The following is a 12,278-nucleotide window of genomic DNA, read 5'->3' as shown; positions in this document are numbered from 1 at the left end:
AACCAGGAAGGTCCACTACTGAAGGTGGGAGTACTGAAGTGTCAGGGGCTTCAGCTCTTTGATCCTTGTTATCCAGAGCGTCATCAGATCTTCTCTGAGAGAGAGAGAATAGGCTGCCAGGAGAGAGGTGTGGAATATTTCATACCCCAGCTTGGGTAAACATCAGCTTCTGTGGGAGTAGCTTTATTTCTGGATTTGTTATGCTTGGTTTGTCTTGCTGGTTTTAAATATTTGTACAAGTGACTAGAGCTATGCAAACTGTGCCTGAAGGAAATGTGAAACAGAGGACAAGAATTAACTGGGGGTACCAACATTTATCAACGTCTTAACTAAAAATATTGTGATGGGAACTGAAGAAATGTGGGAGAAGCTTGAGGAAGAAATTACTTTCCTCTGACCTGGAGAGGCAAGTGTCCAGGGAATGTATTAATCTGACACAGAAGCTAGAGGTGAAAGTCTGTTTGAATAGGCTTATAATTTACAGTGTCTTTCAAAGCACTCATTTATGTGTGTTTAGACCTACCAGTAGGTAGGAGTGCTTGTGAAGTTACTGATCAGACATGTTGGCTTCTGTTGCTGTTCTTATTGTCAATATTTACCTTGATTTTTTTTTTTTTTTTTTGAGGGGTAAAGATTTACAAAATCTGTGGTAGCATCTGAACAGTTGTGCAGATGTGGTTGATGTAATCTCTGTCTGATAATCCAGCTCTGAGTGGCATTACAAATGCTCACTGCCATTCATACAAAACAGCACAGTTTAAAAGCTCTCCTGCTGTGGACAAGTTGGGGCAATTTTGCAGGGATTAAAAATACCTAAGTTTGGGGTGTGCCACCCTAGCAAACACGTAGCTTCCTATCATGTACCAAATCACAGCATTGTACCTCCACATGAATACAAGCAGATGCCTTTTGAATTAATGGATTCCTTCCTGTCAGCTGCTGCAATGGAAGACGATGCTTACTGAGGAAAAATGTAATACTGCCAAATAGAATACTCTGAAAAGCAGAGGCCTCCCAATATGCAGGAAACAGAAATGGTGGGGTTTAGTAGCTCATGGTGAAAGTATCCCATGTCCTGTATTTGGGGTGTTGGACTAGATGACCTTTAAAGATCTCTTTTAGCTCAAACAACCATATGATCCTACCTGTCACTACTGTCACACCAGTGGCTCTTCTCTGACTTTTCTTTCAATTCTAAGAGGGAAGATATCAATCAACTGGGTGCTATTCTGGGGCACTGTAGAAGTGAAACTCTCTCTGCTTTGTTCCTGGTTCCTTAGGCCATCAGTTCTGCCATCTAAATCTCTATTTTTGATATTACTCATAGTTTTGGTTGAGTGGTTGTCTCCAGAGTGTTCACTGATTACTTTAATTACAAGTGAACTGAAATCCCACTCAGCAATTGGAAGCATTTCCTATTGTTTCGTGAATGCTTAAAGGAGTTAAAGTTAAAATATGCTGCCAAGTAAAGAGAAACTTAGCAGCCTGCCATCCCCTTGCAGCAGCATGTGGCTCTTTGAGCTCCAAGGGGAACCTCAGCTCACACCCCCAGCTCCCCAAAGTATTCATGTTGTAAACTCCTGCAGGCACTTCTTTGAACTGACAAAAGCAAATCCTACTGAAACTTGCAGTGTATGAAGGCAAAAGATTTTCCACCTCTGTTCTTACAAAGCAGAACATCTCCTGCAGCCTCCCCTGTCTCAATTGACGAGCTGGGCTTTATTCACTGGCATATGTGCAAATACTCCTCCAAGGAAAACATACAGGTCTCACTTGACAAAAAGAGCAATGTCTTTTGTCTTTCTCTTCCAAATGAATTTGTGAGCATGAGGAAAAGATGCCTTCAGGAAGTTTAAAAATAGTTCTCATAGCTGGAATTTTTGTCCATATTCCTACATAACCTCATCTTCTCCTCCATGTTTAAAAAAAAAAATGCAACTGGAGACAAATAGCAGGAGCAGCAAGTGTTATCTGAGAACAATTTAGCATGAAAGCATTGCTATCTAGCAGCATTGGAAAATGGTATCTTGGTATATCCTGGTTTTTAAAGCTGCTTGTTCTGGCAGACGTTTTGCTTGAGATGAGCGCTGTAGTTATGATTAGAGTATAATTGGCATTATTCCACAGTTTTCCCTTTTGTATAGCACATCATGCTAATCACACTGTATTCCATTTTTCAATAAAAGGTCAACAGTTCACTGTTTATGCAGAATGTGCAATTTAAACTTCATGTCTGTCATTAGAGAGAATCTAGGTTTGCTGTATCAAATGAGGTTGTCATAGAAACTAGACCCGAGATCTCTGTTTACAGCCTTTGGAGAATAAACACTTTGCATTTATTTCACTGAAAAAATAGGTGAACAATTAAATAAGGTTTGAAAACAAAACCAATAGTGGCCCAGAGAGGGATGTAATTCATCAAAAATCAATATGTGTTATGCACCTGGTAAACTCCGAGCATTCAAGCAGTTGACTGACAGCAATAGAGGAATATTTCCCAGGGGAAGTAAGGGAGTAACTGATAGTGTATCATAATGCCTGGAGCAGAATTAATTTAAATTTGCTAATAACTTTTGTTTCAGGAATTACGGCACTGAGGAATACTTAAATTTTGCTTGATGTCAGGTAAGGCTTTCTTTTTGTGCTGGCACTATGGGTGTTTTTCATAGCACTGAGAGAGATTTTAGGGTGTGGGGTGTAACATTCCATACCTTCCTGTCATAACGAAACTCTTCCTTGTGGATTATATCAAGGTTTATGGGCATTCTAAAAATATCTCTGGTATCTGCAGCTTCATTAGCGAGCCAAAGGTCTTCAGCTTCAAACTTAACACCAGGGCTTGAGCTCCTCTTTTTGTGATGTGCTGTTAACTTGTAGAGCTCACTTGTGTCATGCAGTGATATTTAGTAATGTTTCAGAAAGGGATTAGAGAAATATGTGGACAAAAGTGGCTTTTATTGTTACTGTACACTAAAATCACTGAGGCTATCAGTCTCTTCTCCTTGAGGCATAATCTTATTTCCAGCTGGTTGTTTGTGTAGGGACTTTGTTAATGACATTGCGTTGCTCTACTGATAAGATGAATCATGCAGACTGTGTGCTTTCTGAAGCATCTGAACACTGTCTGATGTCCATGTGTGCAGTCTCTTAAAAATATAGGTGAACAGTTTGCCTCCTCCTTGACTAAAAATGTGCGTCTCAACAGGGGGCTGTGGCCAGCTTCTGAGAACAAGGTGGGGTAGGAAAATTAAGCTAACGTGGAAAGCTGGCAAACCCACATCTAAGACAAACTGAAGGGAAAAAAATATTTTGCTTCTGTGTCAAAGCAAACACTTCTCTCTCTGCACAAACATCACCTGGGTTCTTCTAGGTGGGAGATATCCATGCTTCTCTTTTTGTGCTGTAGAACAAGATTGTGAAATGTGTTACTTTCAGCTGTTTGCCGCAATGAACTTGTCTGCATGTTTGCCAGTAGTGAATGTAATCTGTTAGTCCTCAAGGGCTGTTCCTGGTGTCTCATTCTCCTTGGAAAAGAAGAGACAGCTCTGCGAAGAGTCACCCGCACTGTTATGCTTCTGAATGTGGCCTTTCAGGGGTATAGATTACCCAGTGCTCGAGCCCTGAAATGGCAGTAGCAATGAATACAAACACCAGAACCATCAGTGTGTAAGGCTTCAACTGTGAGCAAAGCCCTCACTTTTTTTTGGTGTGTGTGTACTTTCTGACCAATACAAAGGTGTTCGTGTAGTTCTGTAAACACTGCTTCTCTACCTTTCCAGAACAAAAAAAATCTTTTTATGCTTGATGTGTTTGCTCTGCAGCACATATTTCCCTTCTAATTATCTGCTCTATTTGTGGTTGTTGACCTCAACTGCAGCATAACAGAGAAGGTCTGTGAATCACAGAATCACAAGGTTGGACCTGCAAGAACATCTAGTCCAACCACCCAATCAAGGCCTGCCTTGTTGAACTGTCATTGGGACAATCCTTATGGCACAATATAACGTGATCCTGCCTTAAGATGGGCCTTGAAAAGCACTTTCTGTTATGCCTGTGCTGATGCTGAGATTCACAGCCTTGCACTTGGGTGACTGGCATTGCATCAGTTAAAAGAATGAGAAACTCATTACCCATAATAAGTTGTTTATTCTGGTCTTAAGCTTCCCTCAGAACTTCTGCTTGTAACTGTGCCACGTTAGCATAGGGGCCTCAAGCCTGTGGACGCCTTCAAACGGAGAAGCATAATTAGTGGCAGGGGCTCACAGCATCTTCACTTGGCTGAGCAGCCTGAAAGGCTTGGGAATACCCTGGGGACATCTGCCTGCTGGCTTGGAGCTAAGCTGTCAGTGAGCAGTGTGTGTAGTCCTGGAGCTGTGAATGGAGAAGATTTCCCTTTTTTTTTTTTTTTGTGTCAGTTTTTAATATGTTCTGCTTGTAGCACTTTAATTTCAGCATGTCACAAAAGCTTAGGTTGATGGGCATGTGGCCTACAATTCTATTGAGGTGGGAAACCTTTCTCCAAAAGGAATTGTCCTGTGGTTCCTGACTGCCCTTTCCTCCATCCTTGCCTCATCTTGTATTGCAGCATGAGGGGAGCAATCTATCAGCTGAGCTAGCTGGGGAGCAGAACAGGTAGATCTGCAGAGAGTAGAGCATAGTGGAAGAGCCTTGCTACCATGCCTGGGCTCCTGCCTCTTCCATGAGTACGATGATAGGCAGCCTTGACAAATGTGGATGGCTGTGCTGGCATCTGATGGGGATTTAAGGAGGTAATATTGCTTACTGAAGTAGAAGGAAGCATTTCTTTGTGGTATGATCTGTCTTCAGTGCTGATGGCATGCATCTTGAGGCTTGACAAATGCAGGTTTCAGGCCACATCTCGCTTATATTCTTGGAAGCCTTCACCCTACTACTCCCTGGTATTCATAGTTTCCTGCCATGTATTTTCTCTTCTAGCTGTCAAGCTCCATGCATTCTGTTCTTCCCACTGTTATTAGGGGAATTCTTGCTGTTGCTGCACTGATCTCTCATGTTGCACCAGTTCTGTTCAGTGATGAGGCCGCTGTCTCTGTTTAGGAGGTATTTTTTCCTTCCACATCCATTTGCACTTGGCTTGTGCTGGACTGAATACAGTAAGTGAATTGTAGCCTGGGCTATACATTTTGTTCATATGGCAGTTACAAAGTCTGAGGTAGTTTTCAAAGTTATGAGTGTTTTTTTTTTTTTTTTTTTTTTAAAGTCCAGAGCAAGCTTTCATTTGCAGATTGAATGAAAAATGAAAATGTTACAGCTTCTTCATCTGTCCAGGTCTTTTGAGCAAGCCAGGGGATCTTTTAAGGGATTCTATGACTTATCCTCTTGGTAAAAACACTTTGTTCATGGGCGCAGCCTGAATCTCGACAGGTGTCCTTGTGCTAGCAGTGTCAGTTGTCACGTCCTGTCCTGCTGCTTCAGGTCACTGGTGTGCATGGGAACAATGATGGAGTAATAGAACCAAAATCTTTTGAAGCCTCTGCCGGAAATTTTTGTTATGGATGGACTCTGTCTCCATTGGAAGATGTGAAAGAGCAGGACTGGGCTGGTTTGGCTGAGTGTGCTGCTTGGAGCAGATTGGCATTGCCTGAAGCACTGCATGTGAAGACCAAGGCTGTGGCTGTTGCATCTCAGTGACAGAACTTACCCTCAGCATCCAAATCTTCCTGAAAGTCTGCAATGCCTATGACAACGGGATGATTAGCTATTCTGTGAGGGACCAAGGTTAATCCATAGAGCCCATATGCTCACACGTGGCAATGTGTTATTTGTCGTATTCACTGCACTCACTCCTCTGTCACCTGCTCTTCATCTCTATCTCCCCATGCACACTGGGGATGGATGGCTTTCTGTGAGTCTACATGGTAAACTACCCCTGCCCCACCTCCAATGGATGCTGTGGGGAAAATAAAAATAAAAAACTCTGTGCATACTGTTTGCTTCCCCTAGTTCTTAGGTATTTGATTCAGTTGCTCCAAAGTGTAATAAGATTATTTGGATCCTGTTTTGCAATGTTTTTAACTTCACAGACTGCAAATGGCCCATCCTGAATACCTGAGCTGAAGCTCACTTTGATGGGATTGAAGATGGAAAGAGAAGCGGCAGCTGAAAGTTATGAGTTGAGTTTACAGTTCAGAAAAAAGCTGTCTCTGCAAATGTGGAAGGACTAGGATATGATGCTACAGTTACTGCTGCCTGCATCTGACCCAAAGCTTTTAATGAGTTTTAATTTCTGATTCTCTTTATTCATGTTTTGAATTTAAAGAAAAAAACAATACGCATGGAGATGTTCAGTCTATCGTAAGGACTCTTCTTCAAGAGAAGATGATTCAGAACAACCAGTGCTTGGCAAAACTACGAACAGAGCTGGTATACAGAGCTCAGCAGTTAAACAGTTCGATCCCCAGCTTGGGCCATGGATTTTTTTGCAGTTAGTGTTGGCATAAGGTGATGGGGGGAGAAGAGGGCAGAGGCTGCTGCTGATGTTCTTAATTTCTCATTTACTATCAGGCAGCACCATATGGAGAAGAATGGAGCATATAAAGGAAAGGGAGATGGATGGCACTTTTTCCCTTAAGCTTCCTGTAGAAGTCAGGGAAAGTGAATTTTCCCTTGCTGGGGAAGTGGCATTTATGATTGCTAATGGTAACGAGACTGTTTTTCTTAATCAAATATGTAGGCTCTTGGATTTTTTTTTTTGGTTATTCTTAATTTGATGAGTGGGATTGACTAATGCCACTAATGTTTTTTGTGATGTCAGTGCTTTATTATCTTGTGCTCAGTGCTCAGAAGTATGCTAGGTAGTTGTCACAACCAAATATTACTTATTTGGAGACTCTGTAGGATGCCTGGGAATCTGAATGCCTCTAAAGGAAACACTGCTGCTTTGACTAATTGTGCAATGACACTTTTCCTGCCAGCTGCATCTTACAGTCTCTGACTGCCAGCAGACCCGTGGTGAATAGAGATGCTTTCTGTTGCTTGGCTAATTCTATTCTGACATCTCTTCCATCCACAGGTTGCATCACCCTTCTTCCAATGATCACTCAAAGGCAAAAGCTTTGCACATTAAAAGCCCAAGGCCTTTGAAAATGGGGAGAGAAGGGCGAAGAGTCTGCCAGTAAAGTGATGTCCTCCTTGAGGAACATCTCATGGTGTAACTTATGCACAGAGGATGCTTGAGATCTGGTGTGAGCCCTCAGCTCCTCTCTAGCATTTGGAAGACACAAAAGGTACAAGTCTGAAGGGAGGCTTGGGACCAGCTTTTCAATAAAGCAGCCTTTGAGAGCTGCTTTGGAGCTTTGACATACTTAACATTGCTTAACATTGTGCCTGACCTGTGTGAGGGTTTGTGTAAGGGGGAAGTAACACCTCAAAGCTGTTTGAGTGCCTGGGCAATGAGACTTAAGATTGTGTTCATTCAAGTGTGGGACTCAGAGCTCCTCCATCTCCCAGTGCCCATGCTGGTTGGGTGCCTCCCCAGCCCTGGGAGCAGCTAATGTTGTTGGCATGGCTGCTTCAGCTCCCCTCTAACCTCAGCTCAGCATGCTGCAAGCTTATTTGCCATCTTCTCCGTTAATAGGGATTAGTCCATCTTCTTATTCCTTGTGTTTAGGTCACGGTTTCATTGCTGTATGGCTGTGGTCTCAGGACTCCAGCTCTTAATTACATTTTAGGGACTACTCCTCATCCAGAATGGATTTGCAGTGCAGTTAGAGTGAAGTCACTGAATCTCTAAGTTGAGGGTAGATCAAAAATACCCTCAACCTTTCTATATAAGCCTGGTATTCTCTCCCTTGATGGAAGATGTGTGCACACAAAAATACTTGTCTTGGTACGGTTCTGATATAGCGAGAGACTTGATTTCCAACAACTGGTCTTCCTTTAGAAGTTTTACTTTCAACTGTCCTTGAGATCATCAAAATATTCTCCACGGAAGTGGACAGGTATTTTGAAACAGGTCACTGTGTGCTGGCAATCCAGTCTATGCTAAGCATTTGGGTCCTTTGAGCATCTACCTATGGATGTTTGTAAGAGCTTTTGAAAGAGGGTGGGAAAATGCTGTGATTGGTTTCATGCTTTCGCTATGCCTATACATTGTCTGTAGATTTGAAAGGAACTTTTAAAGCCTTCAGTGGGTGGTGGTGGAGGAGTGCCTGGTGCTCTGTGGACTGGGGGGAATGAGCCCAGAAAATATAGGAAGCTGAGTGGTGTGGCTCCAGGCCTACCCTGGGTGGTCCTGCAGTGCTTCCAACAAGACACAGTCCTTCTCCTCTGTTCTATGGCTGGGCTCTCTCCAGCAGAGCCTGGCATATGCCTTTATTGTAGGGACATGCTCAAGTATCACGTGCTGCAGTACCTGCTGTGTACATTTCTGAAGGTGAGGGAGATCTGAGCTGAATCTCTCAGTATTTGCCAATGTAAATCCATTAGAATGTGCTCAGAAGTGTTTAACTTCAACTCTCAAATTTGTGTAGAAGGCAGACTTCCTTAGGCTTGTTGGCTTCCCCCCGCCCCAGGCATCAGGCACAGCTCATGGCCATGCGGAACAGAGAGTGAGGGGGGAGAGGAGAATGGAATGAGGCCTCCAAGCAACTGATGAGAAGCTAGGAAGGTGACCTTGAACTGAAGGGGTCTTTATCCTATTTCTTATCTGAACTTTGCTAGATCAGGTCTGACTGCAAACGATTCTCTTCTGCTGGTTGTTCAATGACCTGTGTGAAATGCAGTTGACAGATTTAGCTGTCATGTTGCCAAGTCTTCAGGCTCCCTGTGAGTAACACAGTTCTGGCCCATGCTGTGCAGAGCCTCTCGCACTGCAGTGTGAGGGACTGCTAACTTTCCATGATATTCTGGGGGAGGAATACTGTTTTCTACCCCACACATGATTCACAGCTGAGAGAAATACATTGCCACAAGATCATGGTCTAAGTTTAGGCTGCTGTTTGCTGCACACATCTCATGAGACTGCTTTCATACAGCTCTCATTCTTCATTAAAGATAGCATTGTATTTTTTTGGCATAATGTTGAGCAGCTTGGTTATGAACCTGAATCTGCATATGGTGAAACTTCCTCTGAAACAGAAAAACTTGGGCGATTCTGTGCTTCAGGCTCACCACTTGCTGGTGACTTTCCAGTGGTATCACAGGTGAGATGCACATACAAGAGCAGTTCATCTGTTGAATTCCATCAGGTGCTATCAGAGGGAGATTGCAGTACTGAGATGGGACTCTGGGCATTGTCAGCATTAACTTTGTTGTGGTGCTTGCCATGTTTCATGTGGAAGTATGGAAAGGCTGTGGTTTTAGGACAGGCTCTGTAGGAAATAGGCTTCTTGTGCACTGCTGAACTTAAGTTCTGCTTGGATAGGATCTGAAAGGATCTGGAAAATAAAGTTTATTTTTTCAATGCAAAAGGAAGCTTTCTGCTCGGTACAAGTTTTGACTTGGAAACAAGGCATGAGGTGTGTCTGAGGCATTGCAAACAAGTCTCTGTGGTGTTCAGGGCTGACTTTCCCTCTGAGCTTCATTGGTTCAGTTACATTCAAATGCTCCCATTCAGGGGATGTTTATCCTAATACAAAGTGAACTTGTGTCTTATTTCCCATTCTTCCAGTGCTACTGTCTGTCACTCCCCTGAGACATGTACGTGACCTCTGATGTGATCGAATTGCTCCATTAGGCAGTGAGTCCTTGCTGCATTTCACTACAGACCAAGTAGGTCAGCACTTTCCCCAGTGGTTAGATGCTCTCCACAGCTAAGACATATGATATGAGCAAAAGTCTTATCACAAGGTGTGCAAACTTCTTGCTGCAAAGCATGGGCGCAGCTTGCTCTCTGGAGTTTTAACTCAACTCTCTGGGAGTTTCAAACAGCTATGAGTTTAAAAAAATATATAGTGTGGGTAGCAAGGCCACTGAAGCAGTAGGAGGAGCAACAGGGTGCAGAGAGGTTAAGCATGTTGTCTTCACGTCTTGAAAGATCTCTGGATGTCAGAAGAGTTGGCTGAAGATTCATGTAGGTTGCAATGGGCAGACAGTAGAGTCCAAGCCTACGGAGTGATGAAGCCCTACGTTTGCCACCTTCTTGTTGATGACTTCTTCCTCTCCTCTTCCCTGGTAGTTGTCATGAAGTGAGCTGAATGGGCACAATCTTTCCTCAGATGTTGCTATATTGAATGTTTAATTTAGCAGTTGCTTTAGCAGTCTCTCATTGCCTGAAGCTGCCAAAAGAAACCTCTGTGTGGAGAGGGGAAAATGAGCAGGTCAAAAGCTTCATTAGTGTACAAGTCTATTAGTTGTGAATAGGGAGAAAAACCTTTGCTTTCCTGGGGCTCTGTAGCAGGTTTTCCTGCCTTGTATCCTTTGCTTTTGCCTCACCTTGGAGTTGTTTCTGTTGACCCCAGTGTAGCTGTCACAAACATAAATTGGATGAGAGCTAATTAACTGTCAAAACCCAGGGCTAAAGACAATAAACCCCTGCTTCACCTCCTGGTGGGTTTTGGTCTTTTCTCTTTGATGTGACAGCTTGTCCTCTGTTTCTCTTGCAAACAACTCACCATTGCAGAGGAAATGCAATACAGCAAGGCAATCATTTATTGCCAGTGACAGCAAATAAACATGAAAAATGAGCTTTGAAACGCTAAAGGACAATGATCAGAAAGGTTTCTTCTTTCATCCTAAATCATGATGTTTAGCACTCTGCTGTAGTATTATAAGTTATTTATAAGTGTCTTGGCTTGTTTTTATACAAAGATAAATAACGTTTTTAATCAGATGATAAATGTACATGCTCTGTGTGTGTGTGGGGGGGGGGGGGGGGGAGCAAATGGGGGAAAATCCAACCCAGCCTCAGTGTAATGTACAGATATTGGTAAGATGCCTCCCATAAATGAAAATATTACTGCCTGCTATTTGCTTCTGGGCATGTAGAAACCAGGCATGTTTGTATTACAGGAAAGCTAACCAGAGTTTCTGATGGAACGATTTTTTGTCAGAAAAAGCAGTTTCATCAAAATCAGAATATCTTACTGAGAAGCACAGATACTTTTCAGCAGAGGAACATTTTGTTTTGCTCTGCTAAGATAAAATCCTTGTTTCAGTGTTTGCTTGGATTCTTCACATAAAATGTTGATATACATTAAGAGGATTTGATTTCTTACATTGCTTCAGTGCTCTCAAAATAAATGTTTAAATCTATCAATATAGATGGGTTCAAAATGGGAGATTTGGATTGTCATTTCATGAGAAAACATCAGGCTCTTTTAGTTCTGAGTCAGAGTAGAAACATGCCATGATGTCAGTTTATCATATGATAGAAACAGTTGTTTTTTTTTTTTTTACTCTACTCCAATTATAGCATTTGGATTTTGAAATGCAAAGGAGCAGAAAGAAGAGGCAGGAATAATATGTGTTAAAGCAACTTTTTTCCCCTCCCTACATGTACGCTCAAATCAGCTTCAGAAAACTCAGCATTTTCCAGTGTTGGATAATTGGAAACCTGGCTGGTTATTATTTCCATAGTAGTGCAGGCACATTCCTTGCTGGGCCCTCTGTGGCTGTATCTCATCTGGGAAAGCTTAGTCTCCACACCTGGACACTGGGCTCGGGTGCAATCCCATTGAAGCTGTATTTCCTGGATTCTCACTTCTGCTCAGGAAGGTCTGAGGTCCTTCTGCTGATGGATTATTTAGAAGGAATGGAAGCTACTGTACTCTGTAGGCTCTGGAGTACCCTGCTGTCTTTGGGGACTTGGAATTCCCCATGCTTGTGTCTCCTATGGCTCTGAGTCAAGCACCCTCAGTGCTTCTCACCAGCTTTGTGAAAATCTCTGAGAGATTGGCTGGGAACCAAATTAGAACTGGATTTGCAGAACCATGTTCACTTCTGTTAAAGTTGACAGTAGAAAAATGAGGATACAAACTCTCTCCCAAGCAGAAAAGGATTTATTGGATGTGCTAGAAGATTTTGTTAAATGTGATTCCCAAGTCTTCTACATATTACTGAAGGGTGTGAGCATGCTCGTGTATGACTAATTTTCCTTACAAAAAAAGGTATTCTCTTATTTAACAGGACTTTGGCATCAATTTTTACTCCAGGAAAATAGTGTCATCAACGGTAGCAAGCCAGCCTGTATAGGAACTTGTTCATATTCTCTTCCGCACTTTTTCATGTAATACTGTAGCAAATTTGGGGCAGCTTTGCTGGGTTCACTGTGAAGTAACTTTTGATTTATACAGGCAGGA

At 42.6% G+C, this 12,278-nt stretch overlaps 1 protein-coding gene and 1 long non-coding RNA gene across 4 annotated transcripts in view; one reads left to right on the top strand and one right to left on the bottom strand.

Moving 5' to 3' along the window:
• The window catches only part of INPP5F (inositol polyphosphate-5-phosphatase F), a 949,391-nt gene that overhangs the window by 424,594 nt on the left and 512,519 nt on the right, over window positions 1-12,278 (bottom strand). The gene's annotated exons all lie outside the window — the stretch shown is intronic.
• LOC125692916 (uncharacterized) overlaps window positions 1-12,278 on the top strand; it is a 29,629-nt gene that overhangs the window by 14,475 nt on the left and 2,876 nt on the right. For 2 of the 3 annotated variants that reach the window (XR_007376926.1, XR_007376925.1), the window contains exon 5: window positions 2,583-2,625. This is a non-coding gene — a long non-coding RNA (uncharacterized LOC125692916). Of the gene's footprint in view, window positions 1-2,582; window positions 2,626-5,454; window positions 6,434-12,278 lie in introns of those variants that run through there. The other variant, XR_007376927.1, reaches the window with a different exon arrangement.

This window comes from Lagopus muta, chromosome 5, assembly GCF_023343835.1.
Source record: "Lagopus muta isolate bLagMut1 chromosome 5, bLagMut1 primary, whole genome shotgun sequence".
NCBI lineage: Eukaryota > Metazoa > Chordata > Aves > Galliformes > Phasianidae > Lagopus > Lagopus muta.
The sequence above is the reverse complement of the archived record's forward strand: the minus strand, read 5'-3'. Positions and strand labels throughout refer to the sequence as shown.